This window comes from Etheostoma spectabile, chromosome 23 (assembly GCF_008692095.1).
Source record: "Etheostoma spectabile isolate EspeVRDwgs_2016 chromosome 23, UIUC_Espe_1.0, whole genome shotgun sequence".
In the NCBI taxonomy this organism is placed as follows: Eukaryota; Metazoa; Chordata; class Actinopteri; order Perciformes; family Percidae; genus Etheostoma; species Etheostoma spectabile.
Window position 1 is genome coordinate 22,940,932 of NC_045755.1, and position 24,061 is coordinate 22,964,992.

At 40.8% G+C, this 24,061-nt stretch overlaps 1 protein-coding gene, 4 non-coding genes and 1 pseudogene across 5 annotated transcripts in view; 3 read left to right on the forward strand and 3 right to left on the reverse strand.

Moving 5' to 3' along the window:
* Nucleotides 1-24,061, reverse strand: part of LOC116672880 (NACHT, LRR and PYD domains-containing protein 12) — a 769,761-nt gene that overhangs the window by 156,244 nt on the left and 589,456 nt on the right. The window lies entirely within an intron of this gene.
* LOC116672882 (zinc finger protein 271-like) overlaps nucleotides 1-24,061 on the reverse strand; it is a 643,109-nt pseudogene that overhangs the window by 65,971 nt on the left and 553,077 nt on the right.
* trnaa-cgc (transfer RNA alanine (anticodon CGC)) lies at nucleotides 4,139-4,210 on the reverse strand. Its single transcript has one exon. It is a non-coding gene; the product is annotated as a tRNA-Ala (tRNA).
* Nucleotides 4,685-4,756, forward strand: trnae-uuc (transfer RNA glutamic acid (anticodon UUC)). The gene has a single exon. It is a non-coding gene; the product is annotated as a tRNA-Glu (tRNA).
* On the forward strand, nucleotides 5,936-6,007 carry trnae-uuc (transfer RNA glutamic acid (anticodon UUC)). The gene has a single exon. It is a non-coding gene; the product is annotated as a tRNA-Glu (tRNA).
* trnal-cag (transfer RNA leucine (anticodon CAG)) lies at nucleotides 6,963-7,045 on the forward strand. Its single transcript has one exon. It is a non-coding gene; the product is annotated as a tRNA-Leu (tRNA).

A 24,061-nucleotide genomic window follows, 5' to 3' on the forward strand; every position in this document is an offset into this window, starting at 1 on the left:
GAGCTGCATGTTTATGGCCAAAATGATAACGACAAATACTTTGATCAATATGGAGATCACGATTAATCACAATTATTTGTTGATTTTCTACTCCAAAGTGCTGGAAAGGAAGGTTTCACCAATCGTTGAACCTCAGGTTATCAAGGAACAATCTCAGCAAGGTGATTGATGGATGATTCTAATTACTTCACCAAGTTCAGCCCATTGATACAGCTGTAAGAGACCACATTGGTTGGCTTCCAGCTGTGTAATAAATGTAGATGGCAGTGGTGGGATTTGAACCCACACCTCCAGAGACACTGAATCCTTAATCCAGCGCCTTAGACCGCTCGGCCACACTACATGCAAGTACCAGTTCTCCACATCATGACAAACACAGGCACCGTAACTAACGGTATGCTTATAAATGTTATTGGAAAAAAAAACCTTCGCAAGGAAAAAGACAATAGCTACATCCCCTGAAGATTTTCAGATTTTTTTTTTCTTTTTCCTGAGATAGACTTAGACTTAATCCTTTTGGGATGACTCCCACAAGGATATTGAAATATCACTGAATAAAAGAAGAAACCTGGGTAAAACATGTAATGTTAATGTTGTATATGACTTCAAAACCTGTAAATGCAACTGCGGTGGATGGAAATCAAACCTGGGCAAAATAATTGCACTGCTAATGGTATAAATCATAGTCAAAAAGTAACACACCTGTTGTCTTTCTAGTGGACAATACAACGTTCACTGCAAATCTTGTAACAAAGACAAGAAACACATTGGTGGCTTCCAGTACCTATGAGATAACACAATATTGTTTGTGAAGGCACATCTGCAACTTGGTAAACCGTGAGGTGTCATTTGTTTGCTGCCACTCTTAAAGAATGCCTCTCGTTGTCTGCAGGATTTGAACCTGCAAGGGGAGACCCCAATGGATATCTAGTCCATCGCCTTAACCACTCGGCCACAACAACCTGAAAAGCAGCACTGTATATGTTTGCTCAAATGTTCATAAACTCTAAACAAATTGCAAATTGTAGTTCACTGCCTGTGTCTGTGGATCCTCATGGAGGCAGCTTGATTGATTGATGCTCCCTTATTTGTACCATAACAGAGATCTAATATTTTTTCCAATTGGGTTGGGCAAGTAACCTTTCTGGTTACTTTGTGACAAATAAAGCAAGTAACCACACAACGAAAACTACTGCTATGGAACCCAGGTCAACTGCTTGGAAGGCAGCTATGCTCACCACTATACCACCATTGCTGGACAAAGCAGACGGTGTCCTTAAAGTTTGGATTTTTCCTTTTTATTAAATTAACGCATTAAGATCAATTTCCAAAAGATAATTTTTTTAATTCCTCCTTTTAGTCATCTTCAGCATGGGTTCCTAAACGCATACATACAACTGTACGCATGTACTGTATACCTGCATCCATTTCAAAATATAGGCCAAGCAAGTACTTAAAAAAAAAAACAGAGCCGTATTGACAAAAAAAAAAGATTTTTTCCAGCAGAAAGCACCATTTTAAGGACACAGCAGACCTACAATGAAATTGTAATTGCACTGCTTTGAAAATAGTAAGAACCTTCTTCATCACAAACCTGATGGTGCAGTACTTGATCCACATGGATCCACTTGCTGTCCCTCTGGCTGTTCCTCTCTCTGTCCCATTTATGTTTTCTTCATCCTCCTCACTCTCTTCTTCATCCTCCTCACCCTCTGGAATATCCCTCTCTGTGTCAGAGCCCTCTCTTTCATCACATGCCCTTTCTCCAAACTCCCCAAACTCCTCTGGCTCTGGCTTCGATGAGTTTGATAGATAGATAGATAGATAGATAGATAGATAGATAGATAGATAGATAGATAGATAGATAGATATTGATCCAAAAAAAAGAAATTATAGTGTTACAGCAGCGTACAACAGTCACACAGTACAGACTAAAAATATAAATGAAATATACGTACAATATACATGAAAAAATAATAATAATAGGATTAAAAGAACAAATATTTGAACATATACAGGATGGGGAAACAAACTACCTAAATAATATGCTGAAAAAACACGATCAAGTTGTAAACATGTCAAGACCAGACATTTACTACGTAATTTCACTTTCTGTGTGAGGAGCAACAGGAACACGGTTATGTGCAAGAACAACAGTCTCTTACGAGATAAATTATTTTGCTTACCTAAGACTCTGGCAACAGGAGAAATCGGAGCTTCTCTCTCAGAGAGTAGTGTCTCATTCACCGAGGAGCAGCACCACGTGTGGACGTGGCAGGCACCCTACGGTATTTTGCTCTGAATTAGATTATTATTACACTGAATTGTGTAGAAGTTTGCGTCGCACATTAGTCCCGCTTTCGGCGCGTGTAAAATCATAGTTAATTACTATTTCTTTTGTTTGAGCCATCCAGAGCAGAGTGGCGCTGCGGAAGCGTGCTGGGCCCATAACCCAGGGGTCGATGGACTGAAACCATCCTCTGCTACTTCCTATGCTTTGTATTTGCATTAAGTCTATGTCCAGGCTGTTAACAAGCATCTGTTAAGTGTCTGAAGTGAAATGTCTCTGCCTGTTGAAGAGCAAACTTAATGGCATGTCAAGTTTATTTCTTCCATAAAAATGGAAACTACAGTGTTCATAATATGTAACACCCATAAAAACTGCAGCATAACACAATACATATACCACAGTACAAGTACATAAACACTGTAAAATAGCAAGTAAAACATGTATGTTTAACGTGCTTGTTGTGCTGTCTACCAGTCAGATTACCACAGGAGGTCTTAGTCTACCACTACGTTCTATAACCCTACCAGTCAGATTACCACAGGAGGTAATATCTTCTGCAGCTCTTTTAAAGACTCTACCATAATACCTGCTGGAGATGCCAGGTCCGCATACATGGAAAGCATGTGCTCTACCACTGAGCTACATCCCCTGAAGATTTTCAGATTTTTAAAACCTTTTTCTGAGATAGACTTAGACTTATCTTCATTAATGCTTTTGGGATGACTCCCGCAAGGAAATTGAAATATCACTGAATAAAAGAAGAAACCTGGGTAAAACATGTAATGTTAATGTTGTATATGGCTTCAAAACCTGTAAATGGAACTGCTGTGGCTGGAAATCAAACCTGGGATAAATGATTCCACTGCTACGATATAAATCATAGTCGAAAGATAACACACCTTTCTGCTGCTTTCTGCTCTGTTCATAAACTTTTCAATTGGTTGGTAGTAGTTACCAGACACGGGCAAAGTGCAAATCGTAGTGCACTGCCTGTGTCTGTGGATCCTCATGGAGGCAGCTTGATTGATTGATATGCTACCTTATTTATGCCTTTTTCAGAGATCTAATATTTTATCAAATCAGGTTGTGCAAGTATCCTTTCTGGTTACTTCTTGACAAATAAAACAAGTAACCACACAATGAAAACCATTGCGATGGCTGGGAATAAAACCCAGGTCAACAGCTGGAAAGGAAGCTATGTTTACCACTATACCACCATCACTGGACAGCACAATACTCACTGAAAATCTTGTAACACATCTGGGCATTGAGACTCAAAATGTGCTCTATCACTGAGCTACAGCCCCTGAAGATTTTCTGATTTTTTTGACTTTTTTGTGAGATCACGGAATAATAGAAGAAACCTGGGTGAAATATGTAATGTCAATGTTGTGTATGGCTTCAAAACCTGGTGGTGGCTGGAAATCAAACCTGGGCAAAATGCTTGCACTGATATTGTATATATCAAAGTTAAAAAGTAAAACCACTCAAAGAAAGCTACTGCGATGGCTGGGAATCCAACACCGGTCATTTGCTTGGAAGGCAGCTATGCTCACCACTATACCACCATCACTGGACAATGGAATGTTCACTGTAAATCTTGCAACACATCTGGTCATTGAGACTGATTTTTGCATTAATTACCATAAACACAAGGTCTCTACAACCCACAACACTGTGCTATACAAATTTGCTCAAATCCTTCTCACTTGTTGAGTAAAGCAGGACTTTGGCAGGCACTTGTTAAGTTAATCATCCACTTTATTGTGTTTTAATTCCTGCTGCATTATTTCATTTTCTCTTTCAGAACAAGAACTGATCTTTTATAGTAGGGAAAATAACACTTGCTGGAGATACCGGGGATTGAACCCGGGGCTTCATACATGCGAAGCATGCGCTCTACCACTGAGCTACATACCCTGAATGCTCTCTGATTTTTTGTGATTTTTTGGTGCCTTCAATATCACACATGAGGATATTATGAAAGAAACTACCAAGCAAACACTAGCAGCACTTTGAAAGGTTCCATGGTGTAATGGTTAGCACTCAGGGCTCTGAATCCAGCGATTTGAGTTCAAATCTCAGTGGAACCTGTTTTTAAGCCACAGCACAGGTGAAAAAGATCAACCTTTCAATTTTCCACATCTGGTTTAAAGTAAGCTTACAGGTTCAAAATGGAGCTGAACACGGAGGAGGATTCCTCCCTAACGGCCGCTCTGCTCTGCTCCGTGCCCCCGCTGTCCGGTAATAGTTAAAGCAGATAAAAACCTAAAGAACACTCAAAAGCTTCAAGATGAAACTTACTTAAGAAGCTTCTTCATGTTCAACAGAAGGCCTGTTTCCAGCCAGACCATGAATTGATTCATGAAATCCCTGTTATTAATTTGTCATCACTCCCATATGGTCTAGCGGTTAGGATTCCTGGTTTTCACCCAGGTGGCCCGGGTTCAACTCCCGGTATGGGAATTGGTATTTAGCCGGTGAAGATCTGCAGCGAGATCAGTACTGTATAATCAGAGCTGTAGTTGCCCTATGCCCAGATAAGCATGTGTCAAAAACCATATAATGCTAATAACTAGACATGATATGCATCTCTAAAATCAAATCTCATAAAACTATAACTGGACAGGGTGGCGTTGAAAACTTGAATCCTTACTGCCGGACTGGACTTATTGCTGTTTTTTATCAACAAGTGATGTATGTATTTATGTTCCCTGTTCCTGGCATATCATATATATTTATGTATTCATAAAATCACTGTTATTATTCAACGTGTCAGTCCCATATGGTCTAGCAGTCTGGATTCTGCCTAAATAACCTTTACACATATTATTAAGGAGTCCTCTGGAGACTACAATCAGTACATCTGAGAAAGCTTTCCGTTAGTTTGATTTTACATTCATTTGGCTTAAGTGGTGCCAAAAAGGTCTTGGGTGCTGCTCCTAAAGACTTCTAATAGTAAGGAAAACCCTGGACCAATGGCAGATAACATGGAGTTAGAGCAGGTTGTTTTGCTGGGAGAACCTGCATTGGCAACATTCAGATGATGTAGAGAAGGACAGTTTTTATTCATGCAGGACTAGAGTTCGTCTTTGCCAGCTGAAAATTCTCATACCGGGAGTTGAACCCACAACTTAACAACTTGTGGAACAGACCTTGAGTTGCTTAAAGATCGAGCTCCCGCTCAGTGATTTTTTGGTGCCTTCAATATCACACATGAGGATATTATGAAAGAAACTACCAAGCAAACACTAGCAGCACTTTGAAAGGTTCCATGGTGTAATGGTTAGCACTCAGGGCTCTGAATCCAGCGATTTAAGTTCAAATCTCAGTGGAACCTGTTTTTAAGCCACAGCACAGGTGAAAAAGATCAACCTTTCAACTTTCCACATCTGGTTTAAAGTAAGCTTACAGGTTCAAAATGGAGCTGAACACGGAGGAGGATTCCTCCCTAACGGCCGCTCTGCTCTGCTCCGTGCCCCCGCTGTCCGGTAATAGTTAAAGCAGATAAAAACCTAAAGAACACTCAAAAGCTTCAAGATAAAACTTACATAAGAAGCTTCTTCATTCAGGTTCAAGAGAAGGCCTGTTTCCAGCCAGACTGTGAATTGATTCATGAAATCCTTGTTATTAATATTTAGCCAGTCCCATATGGTCTGGCGGTTAGGACTCCTGGTTTTCACCCAGGTGGCCCGGGTTCAACTCCCGGTATGGGAATTGGTATCTAGCCGATCAAGGTCTGCAGCAAGATTTGTAAGATCTGTGTCATTGGTCCTGTATTAAATTAGAGCTGTATGTACCCTATGGCGAATATGCATGTCCCCAAACCTAGCTCATATATTGATAATAAATAGACATAATATATGTCCCCATGTTCAAACATCTATTGTAAAACTTTAACTAGACATGGTGGTGGAGAAAAGGTGAAAACCTGAATCCTGACTGCCAGACCGCACTTCTTGCTGTGTTTTATCAACAAGTGATGTATGTATTTATGTGCCCTGTTCCTGGCATATCTATGGATGTATTCATAAAATCACTGTTATTATTCAACGTGTCAGTCCCGTATGGTCTAGCAGTCTGGATTCTACCTAAATAACCTTTACACACATTCTTAAGGAGTCCTCTGGAGACTACAATCAGTACATCTGAGAAAGCTTTCAGTTAGTTTGATTTTACATTCATTTGGCCTAAGTGGTGTCCAAAAGGTCTTGGTGCTGCTCTTAAAGACTTCTAATAGTAAGGAAATCCCTGGTTTTCACCCAGGTGGCCCTGGTTCAACTCCCGGTATGGGAATTGGTATTTAGCTGGTGAAAGTCTGCAGAGAGATCCGTACGATCTCTGACATTGGTCCTCTGTTAAATCAGAGCTGTAGTTACGTACGTAAAAAGGCAAAAAAGTGGAAGATTAACTCAAGAACGCTTTGAATTCAATCTTGTAATCCCATAATCACATCACATTGCCTTCACATCCGGTGCAATGTATTGCCATTGTCAAGCACATTGCCACCCTGGTGACTTTCTTCCATGTCTCCATGTCTCCATATATTTGGGCTGACAGTTGAGAAACCTTCCCTTGTTAACCATGACATGGATGACTGAGAACCTACTATATCATGATAAAAATTATTTTAATATAATATAATATTATAATAATAATATCAGTTAGATCAGTCAGGATGGCCGAGCGGTCCAAGGCGCTGCGTTCAGGTCGCAGTCTCCACTGGAGGCGTGGGTTCAAATCCCACTTCTGACAACTAGTATTTTCATCTTGAACTAATGTCTGAGAGTTGATATTGGGAATAAAGAATTTAGCAGTTTGTATTTGTAAGTAAAAAAGGCTTGGCCAAACAGCAAGCCCAACAAAAGTCTTAGCTAAAGTCATTGTAGGACAGGCTTGAGCTATTGGTAGGCCCCGCTCACACAGAAAAATTTAAAAGTATGTAGTCCAGTGATTTATAAGCATCCAATTCTTATAGTTTCTCTCAGAGGAAAAGCAAGATTATCAGCAAAAATATGCAAGCAGAGGCAGGAGCAAGCAGCAAGGCGTCTGCACTGTAAGAAGCAGGAAGCAAGTCAATATTCAATTGGATTATTAATACCAGAACACGGGCAAAGGGCAAATCGTAGTGCGCTGACTGTGTCTGTGGATTCTCTTGGAGGGAGCTTAATTGATTGATATGCTGCCTTGTTTGTACAATAACAGAGATCTAATGTTTTATCAAATCGGGTTGGGCAAGTAACCTTTCGGCTGACTTCTTGACAAATAAAGCAAGTAACATCACTCAAGAAAGCTGCAATTGCTGGAAATCCAACCCAGGGCAACTGCTTAGAAGGCAGCTATGCCCACCACTATACCACCATTGTCCACTGCAAGTTTTGTAACACATCTGATGAACTCACTACCAAGACAACCCCACAGAGAAGCACTTATGAACACAATAATCATCAGTGTCTCCATTTGAGATGACCTGAATGTGATTACAACGACATCTTTGTAACACATCTGGGCATTTAGACTGAAAATAAATGTTATGCGATGCATTGGTGGAGACAGGTGGCTTCCAGTACCTATGAGATAATATAATATTGTTCATGAAAGCACAACTGGGATTTAGTATAATGTGATGTGTCATTGGTTTGCTACCATCTTCTGTTTTGATATAGAAGCAGTGGAAGTGGTTCATTACACAGACTTGCTGTCTTAAATATTGAATGCAGCCATTTCCACTCAACTCCACCTTCTTTTTGATCAAGTTTCAGTGGTCTTGTCTAGTGTAAGTAATGAATGGCTTCATGAATAGACAACCATCATCCCAATGTATGCCATTAACAGTCTATGAGTGGTCAATTAGAGTCCAATAACTTTCTTTGGGGCAACTCCTTTTTCCTCCAGATAGAGCTCATTCAGCATTAGAAAGTACCAGTTAGTGCTGAATATCTATTCCAAAACCCCCATTCTTTTATTTATTTAGCCAGCAGTGGACAACTGCTGAAATGTACTTGCTCTGCATGTGTTAGTGTCTGATGATGAACTCACAACCAAGACAACCCCAAAGAGAAGCACTTATGAACACAATAATCATCAGTGTCTCCATTTGAGATGACCTGAATGTGATTACAATGACATCCATCTTCAGTTAGTCTGTAGCATTGTCATGTTCAACTACCCCAACAAGTAGCACTTACTGAATTCAACAGTCAAGTCAAAGCTAATGTCAGAGTTAAGATAGATAAGATTGCTGCCAGCAAAAGTACCCAAACAGAAGTAACCTTCTGTCTCCGACCCCTGGTGTCCCTGGTGACTAGACTTAGAGACTAGAAAGTTGATTAACTGGATTTTTGTCAGAACGTCTGGGGGCTGGGCAGGCCATTGCAGCAGAAACAGGGCAATCAAAGCTATTGTAGAACTGGTTGAGTTGGTTTGCCCCCCCCCCCCCCCCCAGGAAGACCAGGACTAGGTGGACACCAACACCAAGCACATTATCAGACCCTGTGGATGTGAGGAAAGCATCTGAATATCTCTGCCTGCTTTGATTTGTACTCAACAGAATCCAGAGTTAGTCCAGCTGCCACAGTGGAGATCTGCTGGATTTTAGTACAATAGAGGAATGGAGGAGGACCAGGACCCGGAGCAGTGGACGAACCAGGTCCCTAGAGGACCAGCAGCAGGCCCGGTCTCTGGTACCAGCCATGTTCAGGTCAGTGTTCAGGAATCAACAACAAGTCTAAACTAGGAGGCCTATTCACAAGACCTAGATAGTGGATTAGGCCGGGGTTTTCCAGGGTTTCTGGATGTATAAACAAGGCTAACAGACAGGCTAACAGCCTTTGTTCACTCAGCGGTGCTTTTACCTTCTTATTGTTATTATTAGCCTGAATTAATATACAACGAGAGCATTCTGCTGTTCAGTTAAGTCCTGATATTGTTTTAACATTGTGCTCATTATTTAAATAAATATTCATGTGACAGTCATCTATGAAGACTAATAAACTGCCGGTCATATTGTTGTTAGAAGTCTGTAGTGAATATAGTATGAGAATTGTTGAGATCATTAGCAAAGACTGATACAGTTCTTAATGAGTCAGTATTGAAGGATAATATATAACGTCCTCTACACGTGTTTCTATAACGGTTCTAACAGCGGCAGACTGGCCAGAGACCAGCACATCTCTTTACATCATTTATTTCTTTTTGGATTCATGAGAATAACAGTATATCACTTTTCCACACAGTGTACGTTCTGTCCAATAAACCGGGACTATAATTTGGGATGATTCTACAATTATACTGTCCAATCCTCCTTATTTATAGTCTTAGTTCACTGGACCAGTAACTATGTAGCGGAGACTACTGTACACTCATGAAACAATAGGATGAGGACAACTCAAGGGTTTTTGTTTATGTTATTATATCACAGTGGCGGCTGGTGAAAAATATTCTCGGTGGGGCAGTTTGTGCTCGGGGGGGGGGGGTTCTGGGGTCCTTTTGAATTTTGTAAATGTGATTTCCCGCATTCTGGTGCATTTTAGGGTGACCAGCTGGAAGATCCCACATTCACAATTATCAATTCATGTGTTGGTAAATTGTAATGTTTCACACATATCAACTCATATTTGTTATTAGTTATTTCATGTAGGCCAATAAAGTAAAAACGAGACATTATAAGCTGTTGATGCAGTTTTAAAACAGGTAGTTAGTCCTACACTTTGACTAGGCGACATAGGCTCTGATTTATTCATTTAATGATCATAAATGCATATTGTGTTGAGATATTTCTTTTGTTGTAGACATGATTATAGAATATCAGCAGGTAAAGTTATATTTGGCCACAATGCAAAAGAAGCTGTGTGCAATCAATTGAGGAAGTGGTTTAATGGGAGGCCACTGATGCATAGAAGGTTATGGTTGCTAGAAGTCCCCCCCCCCCCTCCCTGTGAGTTATGGTAAATGTTTGAGGGAGAAAAGAGGGTGTGGTGCCATACAGGTTATTAAAGTGAAAGTGTACCATGATGATTGAGTGGTAATGTGCGAGAGGTTTAATGGCAGGAAATAGTCCAGTAGGGATGTGTGTTTGGGTGCTCGGTCAAAAAGGTCACGGCAAGGAGGGAGGGGTTTTTGTCACCCCCCATTCACAGAATGAACAGACTCCTGCCATCCTGGGGTGAGGAGAAAAGACACCTCAATGGTTTTTATATATTATTACTTTATGCTATTATATTTAGCTGTTTTTTAAACTGATGAATACACTATTACAGTCATGTATACAGTGGACATTTAGTTGATCAATTTCATTATTTTTATAGTTTCTAGATTTCAGAGTCCAAGAGAGAGACAGAGTTAGAGGGAGGTATGTAGGCTGTGCATCATATTCTAGCATTGTAGATAGGTGTTTTTATTTTATCTTAATAGTAATTTCCTGAGTAACATTATCTTCTGCCAACTTTTAAAGTGCTCATATTATATTTGTAGACTGCTTACGCATTCAGGTGGTCCACCATCATCTGCCACACTTTCTTGTTTCATTACAGCATTGCAGTATTTACAGTGAGGAAAAGAAGTATTCGAACAATCTGCTAGTTTGCAACTTCTCCCACATAGAAATCATGGAGGGGTCTGAAAGGTGCATGTCCACTGTGGGAGACATAATCTAAAAAACATAATCCAGAAATCACAATGTATGATTTTTTAACTATTTATTTATGTGATACAGCTGCAAATAAGTATTTGAACACTTGAGAAAATCAATATTAATATTTGGTACAGTAGCCTTGTATGCAATCACAGAGGTCAAACGTTTCCTGTAGTTTTTCACCAGGTTTGCACACCCTGCCAAAGGGATTTTGGCCCACTCCTCCACAGAGTTCTTCTCTAGATCAATCTCTCTAACTGAGGGAAGGAGGTTGTTCCCCAAAATCTCACAATACATGGCCCCGGTCCTCCTCTCCTTAATACAGTGCAGTCGCCCTGTCCCATGTGCAGAATACCACCCCCAAAGCATGATGCTACCCCCCCATGCTTCACAGTAGGGATTGTGTTCTTGGGGATGGTCCTCATCATTCTTCTTCCTCCAAACACAAGTTAGTGGAATTATGACCAAAAAGTTGTATGCTGGTCTCATCTGACCACATGACTTTCTCCCATGACTCCTCTGGATCATCCACATGGTTGTTGGCAGACTTAAGACGGGCCTTGACATGTGCTGGTTTAAGCAGGGGAACCTTCCGTGCCATGTATGATTTCAAACCATGACGTCTTAGTGTGTTACCAACAGTAACCCTGGAAATGGTGGTCCCAGCTCTTTTCAGGTCCTGGACCAGCTCCCCCAGTGTAGTTCTGGGCGGATTTCTCACCTTTCTTGGGATCATTGAGACCCCACGAGGTGAGATCTTGCATGGAGCCCCAGTCCGAGGGAGATTGACAGTCATGTTTAGCTTCTTCCATTTTCTAATGATTGCTCCAACAGTGGACCTTTTTTCACCAAGCTGCTTGGACATGTCCCCGTAGTCCTTTCCAGCCTTATGGAGGTGTACAATTTTGTCTCTAGTGTCTTTGGACAGCTCTTTGGTCTTGGCCATGTTAGTAGTTGGATTCTTACTGATTGTATGGGGTGGACAGGTGTCTTTATGCAGTTAACAACCTCAAACAGGTGCATCTAATGTAGGATAATAAATGAAGTGGAGGTGGACATTTTGAAGGCAGACTAACAGGTCTTTGAGGGTCAGAATTGTAGCTGATAGACAGGTAATCAAATACTTATTTACAGCTGTATCATTCAAATGAATAGTTAAAAAATCAAATATTGTTATTTCTGTATTTTTTTTAGATAATGTCTCTCACAGTGGACATGCACCTACGATGACAATTTCAGACCCTCCATGATTTCTAAGTGGGATAACTTGCAAAAAAGTAGTGTTCAAATACTTATTTTCCTCATTGTATCTCCCGGGTCTTTCCATAGAGAGCAGGTCAAGGCCAGCAACAAAAAGGCCACACAGATATTCAATCCAAACTTTATTAACACACATACACAAAGCGTAACAATGGTAATGCAGCAGTCAAACTTGGACAGACATTCTGTGAACGATGCTTCTGGTTTTACTTAGCTCGCTCCACCATGGCGCCTTACTAACTCCAAGTATTCTAATGTATTGAAACTGATCCATGATCCCTGGTATGTGATAAACAAGCCCAACACCACAGTATGAGAAACATCCCATAACCACCATGCTTTACTGTCTTCACAGTGGACTGGGGCTTGATTTCAGTGCAGGCGGGTCGGAGGACAAACTGTCTGCGGCTCCTAGACCCAAAAAGAACAGTTTACCTCTCATCAGTCCCTAGAATGTTGTTCCATTTCTCCTTTGGCCAGTCAATGTGTCCTTTGGTTGTTTTCCATGTCAGTCAGGCTTTGGATGTAATTTCAAGGCATTTGAAATCATTTTGGCAGAGCAGCTTATAATCTTCTGTACGCCTTTATGTGTTTTCCCCTCTCATATCAACTTTTTAATCAAAGTCCTCTGTTCCTCAGAGCATGTCTGGAACGAGCCTTTTTTTTTCAGTGTGAAATGCACTATAACTTCTCCATGTTCAACATGTGCTTCCTTCCTTCCTTAAATATGTATATATACAGTAGGGCTGGCCAAAATAAAAATCCAGATTATTTTGATCAAAATTTGATCGCGATTATTCTCACGATTATTTGTTGATTTTAACCAAAACAAATTTATCGTCATGTAGGCTATTTATAACTGGGAGAGGGAGTGTGATGGACGCTACTCACAGAGAGACGGCTGACTCATTATGAACGGGTCGGGTTGAATGGCGGATACACGTCGTTTGTATGAAACGTCTGTATCTTCACTGCGCTGCATTTTTATGAACTATGATATTCTCGCAATGGGTAACATCTTTGGCCCAGGTCCAGGTACAGCTGCTCCGTCTCACACGCTGTTACTCTACCAACTGCAGTTAGTTGCTTTCAATAATTTCTTCTGTGTTCTTTGCCGTGGCGGCCACGATAGCAGAGTTAAGCGCAAGAAACACTGGTACAAATACAGGTTGTCTCTCATACTTAACAATATACAGCTGTGTTAATAAAAAATTTAAACTGTAGACAAACGTCAGAAGTGTGGACCGGCGCTGTGTGGCCAGATGCGGACAGTAAGAGGAGAGCGAGTAGAGGAGAGATTCAACACAGACGAAATGGGTCATGTAACGCAATATTAAACCATATCCATATAAACAGCATTGCAGCGGATGCGAGGACATTAGCACCGGTGCGTCCTAGAGGAGTTAACAGCTAATAGACGCTACTAGCACCAACTAGCACTGGTCACCGCTGTTGTCTGAAAAACAGACAACAGACGGGACAAAATGTTGCGTTTACTGGTAAACTGGTAAACCTTGAGACCGACGTATAACCGACTAACCAACTGCTATCTGTTGAATTTTCCTCCCGTTACTCTGTCCTCTGTGACTGTCTCCATCTAGATACTAAGCTGCGCGGTGCAGGAACAACTGATTGACTCATGACCAGACGGTAGTAGCGGTAGATGGGCTATGCAAAAAACCTGGAGCGTTCTATGAAGTTCAAGTTTAAGTTCAAAAACCTTTTATTTGTCCCCAAGGGGCGATTCATTTTGCTGCAGTAGCAAAAAAATGACACACAGTACATGACTACAAAGACGACAACATCAATTAAAATACAGTATCAAACCAAATGGCATAAATAAATGCCACAACATTAAAAGCTTAAACCCCAGTGTACCTTATGTGCTGACGTTACCTAGTCTTTCCAGAGTTAAGCAGAGAGATAGCAGAGGGGACAAAGGAGAATTTTTACCTATTATTATTACCGTTGCTAATTTGTTTTTCATTTTTAAACTCAAAGAAGCATACCAGCAAATACATGAAAAGGTAAAGATAGACTGAATAAAAGATTTGTAAAACAATGTCATCAGGGATCTGTCCACTTCAAACTTAGCTAGCTTTCTCAGACAGAAGAGACGCTGCTGACTTTTCTTACTCATCATGTGTGTGTTTAGTTCAAAGGTCAACTTGTTATTAATGATGGCTCCCAAGTACTTGTATGATTCAACAATTTCAACCTCTATTCCATCTATAATTGTCTTTCCAGGAGTTGGAAGGTGACGTCTAAAATCAATGCACATGTCCTTAGTCTTTGTAACATTTAAGTCTAAAAAGGCTTCTTTGCACCAGTTTAAAAAATAGGGTAGTGCAGGGCCGTGAGATGTTTCAGTGGTGTCCATTAAACTTACTATGACTGTGTCATCAGCAAACTTTACAATGTAGTTATTGATCAGTTCACTGCGGCAGTCATTAGTGTACATAATATATAAAAGAGGAGAGAGAACACAGCCTTGAGGGGAGCCGGTTGATGTCACAGATATTCCAGAAAGATGTCCATTAAAAAAAAAACGCTCAATCACGCAAATTTGATCGTGGGAAGTCAAAATCGTGATCACGATTAAAATTCAATTAATTGTGCAGCCCTAAGATACAGTATATAGATTAATTATGGGCCATAACTGACACCTGTTTCTTCATGGAATCAATCAGCTCACTAATTTTACACAACACTGCTATTATTTTGAACATGCTCCTTTCAAGTTTGATTTAGCAAAAACAACAACCTAAAACTAAAGGTCAAAGGCCAACTGGTGCTCCTCTTTGCTAATGCCTATTAGGGACAATGTTTCCAATTTACTTTACTGGAGAAGAGCTGTTCCAGCAACATGAACAAAACACGGTAACCCCTACATATACCAGTGAAATCTAAAAATCTGTGGGAATATGTTATATTTACAACTCTCCCGGCACTAAAAATCCCAGATAATCCCCCATTTGTTACCGGCTGGCTAAAGGCTGGCAACAAAATGGAGGCCACACATAAATTGATCAAAAGTAGTTTATTTATCACAAACTAACCAACACTGAATGTTACATTTCCCATAATGCAACTCCATAATATTGAGGTTGGCAGATAATAAAGAAAAGTGATGCTTCAGTCAAACAATGTTCCATAGACATGCTCTAAATGTTGTTTCTAGTTTAAGATAGAGCTCTACAGCATGGCGCCTCACTAACTCACTCTCTTGGTTTTTCTTTCTGTTGATAGAAACGGAGAGGAAGAGGAGTCAAACTTCACCACTGTCAACTGTGTGACAGATCCTTCACATCAGGATATTTAAAGATTCATAAGAGAGTTCACACTGGGGAAAAACCTTACAGCTGTGATCAATGTGGGGCAGCTTTCACAGTACAGAGTCACCTAAAAAAACATCAACGCATTCACACTGGAGAGAAGCCGTACTGGTGTGAACAATGTGGGAAAACCTTTTCTCAGAGTGGTCACCTTAAAACTCACCAGCGCATTCACACTGGAGAGAAGCCGTACAGCTGTGATCAATGTGGGAAAACCTTTTCTCAGAGTGGTCACCTTAAAACTCACCAGCGCATTCACACTGGAGAGAAGCCGTACAGCTGTGAACAATGTGGGGAAACCTTAGCTCGTGGGGATGCCCTTAAAACTCACCAACGAATTCACACTGGAGAGAAGCCGTACAGCTGTGATCAATGTGGGAAAACCTTTTCTCAGAGTGGTCACCTTAAAACTCACCAGCGCATTCACACTGGAGAGAAACCTTACAGCTGTGAACAATGTGGGGAAACCTTTGCTCGTGGGGATGCCCTTAAAACTCACCAGCGCATTCACACTGGAGAGAAGCCGTACTGGTGTGAACAATGTGGGAAAACGTTTTCTTATAGTAGTCACCTTAATAGACACCAGCGCATTCACACTGCCTCGTTGTGAACATGTTTCAGAGCCAAGCTGTTTCCTCCTCCTCATGCCCTGATAGCTGTGTTGTTATATTCTGATCTTCTCTCCACGTTGAAGGCTGACCAGCAGTAACTTTATCTTCTGAACAACATGTATGTTATTGTGGATCAGCTGGACTGTTATCTGCCTGTCCTCAGAACCCTTTGTCATTTAAGCTCTAAAATTGGTGCCTGAACCCATCCTTTTAAAATTAATTTTTTTAAATGTATATATTTAAATAAAAAAAGAAGCACAAAAAGACAGTCAGCAAAATTTAAGAACAGCTTGTTTATTACTATATGGTCCAAATTAAATGTAAAAATAAATTTAATATTTCTCCTGTAAATTGCTGCTAAATGACAAAAACAACCACTAGATGGAAAAAGGCAGCGCTGGTGTTTCAGTAGCACCGAAATGAGGCCCCGAAATCCCCGTTACTATTCGGTCTGACCGGGTGTTAAGGCACCGGTGCCGTACTAGCACCGGGTTTACCCAACCCTAACCACAATGTACCCACAGTGGGAAGGAGAAGGCCCAAAGGAGAAACATTAAGACGTTTAAAGATGTTTTGGTTGGAAAACGTAGAGATGTTTGAAACTTTTTTTATTTAGTAAAAACTTTCTTCTCATCTCTAGAAACATACAACTTTTTTGGGGCTGACAGGAAGTCATTGTAATCATTTTAGGAATACATTTTTGTCACACTTATATATTTCTAAACTCCCAAAAGTTGGTAAAAACTCTAACCTTTGAGCATTGTGAGTTTAATAAGAGCATTTCAATATTTGTTTAAATTGGTCTAAACAGTCCTCTCATCATTACCAACATACTAGAAGTCGGCCATTTTTAATTATACGCTCTCAAGTTATTGTTTTGTAGTTTAAAATGTTTACCTACTTTGTGGAATTTCATTTAATATCTTTGTCATTTCATTTTTTCTGTGACTGAATGTGGTTTTAAATCTGTTGAGCTCTGTTCAGACCAACTGCCATGCTTTGCTTGTTTGCAAGACATGATGTCTCTCTCTTTCTCATGCACGCAACAAACTCTCTGGGCAGGCAAAACAGAGAAAGGAGAGGTAACCTTGCTCCTCATGACATCATAAGGGAGGATTCCAGATTGGTCCATTTGAGCTTTCATTTTCTCAAAGGCAGAGCAGGATACCCAGGCTTGTTTTACATGTAACACCATTTCTAACCACTGGGGGACCATAGGCAGGCTGGGGGAACTCATGTAAAAGACCTTTTGAAGTGACATTTTCATGCCATGGGACCTTTAACGTCTCCTTGAGAGAGAGTCTGCGTGTAGGTTTATGTTTGTATTGTACTGCTAAAATTGCCTAAATGTTTAATAAGGGCAATAAAGTGCAATTTGTTTACCTTTTATGAGTGTAAGCCTTTTTCTCAGCTAAAAGAAAACAAGGTGCTCTTCTGAAAATGCAAAATCTAAATCAGTTCAGCCATGACTCTAAGTGGTTGTGTATGCCAGATTTAAAGTGATTCCTTCTAGGAGTTCAGAGATATGGCATTCACAAGAATCGGATGGACAGACATGAGGATACAGTCACCTTAAACCTTTGACCTCCAAAATATCAATTGATAAATTTGAAGAAATTCCCTCCAGAAATTCCTTCCTCGCTCTTGTGTTATCACGTTCACAAGAATGGGAAGTGCGTACGTATGTGGAAATGGACGGACGACCCTAAAGCATAATACTTCTGGCCACGGCTGGCGGCAAGACACAACTAACTAGAGACAAAAAAAGAAGTGGGGTTAAGCCCTGACAGAATAGAGAATGTTAAAGTTTCTGTACAGCAGGAGAGGAGTTGTTTTGGAGAGTGAGACTTTGTTGAGACAAAATAAAGACAGCTGTGCAACTGAGTCAAGGTTTAGAACATGGTGAGATTTAATTATTCCCTGTAGACAATAACCAAGTGGGAAGACAGTTTTCACAGAGTTAACGCAGTAACAGTGTGACAACCTCTTGCAAAATTAAAACCGTAGCATCCCCGTCTTATATCCTGTTTCCCCTAGAGAAGAAAATGTTTGGAAAACACGTCATTTCCCATTACATGGTCTACACTATTTGCCGCATCATGGACTCTAGACGTCACGGGCGGGGCTTCCAGTACCTCGTGGACTGGGAGGCTGACGGTCCTGAGGAGAGGTGCTGGATTCCTCGGCGTCAGATCCTGGACGTGGACCTACTCCGGGACTTCTGTAGGCTCCATCCTGGTGCTCCTGGCAGTCCGCCCGGTTGCATTCGTCGGAGGGGAGGTACTATCATGACTCCAGCGTAATGACTTGGTGTTGCCGTTGTTCTGGGTATCACAGCTGATTCTCTACTACACACACCTGCTGTCACCTGCAGTCTGCACACCTGGTCCTGATCACCACCTCTGCTCCATTTAAACCATGACCTGACATCCATTCCCTGCCAGATCGTTAGCGTAATCATTTCATCCGTCAACTTCAACTACATTCCTGGACCTGCACTGTCCTCCTACCACCCATTCTATCCACTGCCTACCTTCCGGACTGACCCGTTGCTACACTGCTTTTTTTCAATAAATACTCACCTTATTATTCATAAACACCTTTTCCTGATCTGCTTCTGGGTTCCTGTTTTGGCTTATCGTGACAGCATCAATAATCTCTTTCCATTCCACATTCTTCCAACGGCCTAACGCAGGTTTTTAGGCTGCCAAATAGGACACTGCAAATTTGTTTGTAGTAGTAGTTTATTTGAACATGTAAAATATTAAAATAAATAAATATATATACATACATTCATGCATACATATATATTATTAAAATGACAGACAAATAAGGCCATGTACTTCTCAGCACAATCTGCCAAAATTGAAAGTCATTCAAACAAAACAATTCCCATGTTCAAAAAGAAGTAGGAAGAAATTCATAAACAACTTATCAGGTCCAACCCCCTTTCTCTACTTTTATCCTTTAGTAAATACAAAATCTTATGCTTCACTTATTACACATCATAGACACAGATGCATACATACATACCTTCACACATTTACACGGTTTGCGTTTCTTTTCTTCCCTTCGTCCTTCTTTCTATACCTTCTATCTATAGCAGATTAAATAATAACAATTTCAATCTCCACCTCTGAAAAGTGCCGTTTCTTAGCCGGATTACGTCTGGCCTTGTCATAAGTAGTAGGGGCGAGGCCTCAAAACCGAGAATATATTGGGGCATGATATTTAAATTACGATCGTTTCCAGCCGCTGCATTTCTTAATGTACGATCATTCTTACGCTCTGATTGGTGTGATATAAAAGTTTCATGAATCTCACGGGAAGCCTGTTGTAAGAGGATTTCTGTGCTCATATCTGCGCTGGTTTCTACGTTAGGTTGATAAATGAGGGCCATTAGCTCTAAGGATGTTCTTCAATACATAACTGAAGTGGACACACTAATGAGTAGCACTATGGTGTAATTTGTTTACCTAGTCATAAGCTAAAGCTTTTTTACAAGCTAAAAGAAATCAAGGCGCTCTTCTGCAAACGCACAGCTGGGAGTGCTTGAGAGCACTTTGAGGTGCAGCGTGATTTTCGGCTGGCATCACTGGAAAGACAGCATTACAACAGGGTCCTGACAGGGTAGTGGATGTCGATTTTTTAAAATGCCACTTTTCATGGGCTGTCAACAACCTTTCCAGCAGTTATATCATGATTCATCTCACCATGGAAATCAGGGTCAGAATCTCTTGATTCATCATCCTTTTAGAGAGTCTAACATTGTGTCACCAGCAAAAAGAGAGCTAGCAGAGGATGGTTTCAATCCATCAATCTCTGGGTTATGGGCCCAGCACGCTTCCGCTACGCCACTCCGCTGAAAAATCACCTCAGATGGGACTCAAACCTACAATCCCTGGCTTAGGAGGCCAGTGCCTTATCCATTAGGCCACTGGGGCGTTACGTCACCCAAATTCACCAGTTCAGGAGAAATACATATACAGTTCTGGAGAAATAATGACACAGTAACCTTGACCTTTGACCTACAAATTCAAAATCAGTTCATCCACGACTCCAAGTGGTTATGTATGCAAAATTTAAAGTGCTTCCCTCTAGGCGTTCAGAGATATTGAATTCACAAGAATCGGATGGACAGACATGAGGACACAGTCACTTTGACATTGAACATTTGACCTCCAAAGTCTCATCAATTGATTTTGAAGAAAGTCCCTCCAGGGGTCCTGTGTTATCAGAGGTGGGTAGTAACGAGTTACATTTACTCCGTTACATTTACTTGAGTAAGTTTTTGAAAAAATTGTACTTCTAGGAGTAGTTTTAAATCACTATACTTTTACTTTTACTTGAGTAGATTAGTGAAAAATAAACTGTACTCTTACTCCGCTACATTAGGCTCCAATGAGCTCGTTACTCGTTACTACGCGTCATTGTTTTTCCCCCCCCGTACGTCTCATTTTGTTTTATTTTGACAGAGAGTCTTCCGCTGAACGTGACTGTGCTTAACCAATCACACGTCGTTGTGCACGTGACCATACTCGTTTCAGCAGCAGGACCATAGACCGTTAGTAGGCTCGTTCGAGATGAACTGCGCCTCGCCTGGAAAGTGGACGAGAGCAGGCGGCAGCAGCGGGGGGCGGGGACAGAAAGCTGCGGTAAAGTCGGACAGTTTCCAGCCGATTCCAGCCGCCTTCAGGCTGGACAGGAAGTGACAAAAACACTGTGGTGCGATTCCGATTTAATAAAATATAATCAGACCCACATATCAGCTTGTACACAGTCTCTAGTTGTTTTAATTATGACAGAGTAGCTGTCAAAGTGCTCTACATGTGATCTGTTGCTGATTTTAATTAACAACACACTGTAGATGATCCGTGATCTGAACAGATTTAGTCTCTCTGACTTCTAAACATCACTATCAGCCTCACAACGTGTGTTCTGGACAGAATAAGTCTTCAAATCAGACGAATAGCAATTAAAATCCCTCCGATTCAAAAACGATAAAAAAGTTTATATAAAACGTCATCATGTTGTAAACCAATCAGGTGTTAAATCAGCTGAGAAGCCGACGTTTCCCAGCATGCTCTGGGTCCGCCTGGCTCTTGCAGTCGGTGAAAAGCAACTGCGCCGCCTGCGTCTCAGAACTGCGTCCGCCTTGCTCTCGTGAGATTTCCGTTGCCCACGTGTGCATGACGTCAGAGCAAGTCGGGATCAAGTCGGACACAAATCTAACCGGCATGCATCGGGCGCCGATCGCTGGTGATCAATTCTGCGCAGAACTTTTTCATCTCGAACGAGCCTATTAACGTAGGCACAGGCTAATTACTGCTAACTAACATGCTAGTTAGCACTAACATAGACACAGGCTAATTACTGCTAACTAACATGCTAGTTAACATTAACATAGACACAGGCTAATTACTGCTAACTAACATGCTAGTTAACATTAACATAGGCAAAGGCTAATTACTGCTAACTAACATGCTAGTTAACATTAACATAGGCAAAGGCTAAATACTGCTAACTAACATGCTAGTTAACATAGGGTTGTGTGTGTGATTCTGGGTGCTGGTGCTTCCATTCCCTGGTAATGAGTTATTTCGTGGTTTTTAACGTATCCTGACAGGATTGCAGAGATGGGAAGTACTACTCAAAAAAAATCTACTCAAGTAGATTTTTCTGATATTTTTACTTTACTTACTATTTATTTTTGTGGCGACTTTTTACTTCTACTCCTTACATTTTACCACAAATATCGGTACTTTCTACTCCTTACATTTTAAAAATTGGCTCGTTACTTTCATTTTGTACAAGAGGTTATGTCGGAAAATAGCGCGGACACGCGGCACACACCGCGAGCGGGTGCGCGCGCTACACGGAGAGAAAAGTGAGAGAAATGAAAAGGAGACAAGCTGTCCGGAGGATAATCAGCTGAGATTGTGTGTGTGCCTCTTTGAGAACTGTAAGTCGTATAACTCATGTTGTAAGTTCACTTAAGCCTGTTACTGGTCTATAGTTCTTCACATTTAAAGTAAGTTAGCTAGTGGTTTTGGTGTGTTCTTCACCTGTTAGCTGGGCTGCACGTTGATATTAATCAACACTTTCACCAGCTTTATTCGCGTGAGTTGTTTTTTTTTGACCGAACTTCAGATACTGTAATTCAATTGACAAGTGGATGGAAACTTAGCAAGAGAGAAGTCGTCTCCGTCTGTGTTTTAACAGACACACCTGGGGGGACGTTGGAAAGGAGGTTGGAAACCAGAATCACCTTTAATCCAGTCCTAATCTAGTCCTCAACTTTCACATCTTTTCACTGGAGTTATCCTTATTATTGTTTACGTCATCAATACCATATTCAATCTAAATGGATGGGAATACATCTACTGTACGTTTCATTTGACGCACGACTAAGACAACTCAACAGATTCTGCATTCTGCATTAATTCACAGCAAATCATTGAGGCTTGATGGCGCTAACGTTAGCACATAGTAGCATGGATGGCGTTAACGTTAGCACATATTAGCATGGATGGCGTTAACGTTAGCACATAGTAGTATGGATGGTGCTAACGTTAGCACATAGTAGTATGGATGGCGTTAACGTTAGCACATAGTGGTATGGATGGTGTTAACGTTAGCACATAGTAGCATGAGGGCGACATGATTGAAAATGAAGAAAACAGCAAGATATTCCCCATCATCCTCCACCTTATCTGAGAGAGATGTTTGAGACAGTAGGCATCAAGAAGGACTCCTGGCCAATGTGCTGGGGAACGTCTTCATTAATGTCTGTTTAGTCATTCATATTTTAATCCTTTATTTTATTTCCACAAGCCATATTTGAGCACACACATACATGTAGATTTATTTTTATGTTAGGGGGAAAGATTAAAAATAAAAACTGGATCTGTGAATTCTCACAGAATCACAACTGAATTCATATCTTGCTAATTAGTCAGAATCGTATTAACCTGGAGTCCCAGTCTCTGTCATTATAATCATATATGTTATGTTTTAGGCCTATTGGCAGACATCCATTTAAAATGTAGTCATTGCCATATAAAGACATGTCCTCCATGTCCACTGAAGTTCCTCAGCGTCTCCCTAGTAACATTTATGTGCTCCAGGTAGCTTTCGCAAGGCTACTTTTACTTTTATACTTTAAGTAAATTTCCAAGCCTGTACTTTGTTACTTTTACTTGAGTAAAGAAGTTTAATCAGTACATCCACTTTTACCAGAGTATTTTTTAACACAAGTATCTGTACTTCTACTTAAGTACGGAAAGTGAGTACTTTTGCCATCTCTGGTCCTGAATATCTGTAAAACACTCTCATTTATGCCGTGTACCTGGGGGCGGTTCCTTTTCCCCTGGTGCACTTAAATCCTTGCTCATTGGTCCGTTGTTGTCATGACAGCAGATCTAGTGTATCTTTGCTGTCCAATCGGGAAGGGCATGCTCTAACCCCCCCCCCCCCTCCTTTTGGGGTAGTTTTCACACACATAGATCAAAGTGAATTATCATGTTATTGAGAAAGTCTACATAATACAGTAAATCAGCATTCCAGTGTCTTATCTCAGTCTAGGACACCAGGTGGTGGAAGACAGGAGGTTTCTTCCTTCTTGTGGAGCAAATGGTGTCCTTCTAAATGTTAATTGTCTTTTGTTCTAAACCATATGGCAGAGACCGTGGGAGAGAGGGGAGGTAGGTGAGTGAGCAGAAAGGCTTGTTTGATCTACCTTTCTTGAGACAGACAATGGTAATTACACAGCATGATATGGAGCCCACAGCACTGGATCACTGATTAAAATCATCTTTTCAAACCCTACTGCAGCATACATCTTAAAACATAAAACATGTATAATTACATGTTAATGAAACATTTAAACTTTATTTTATTCAACACTACCATTCAGTGAAGAATTAGAAAGTCT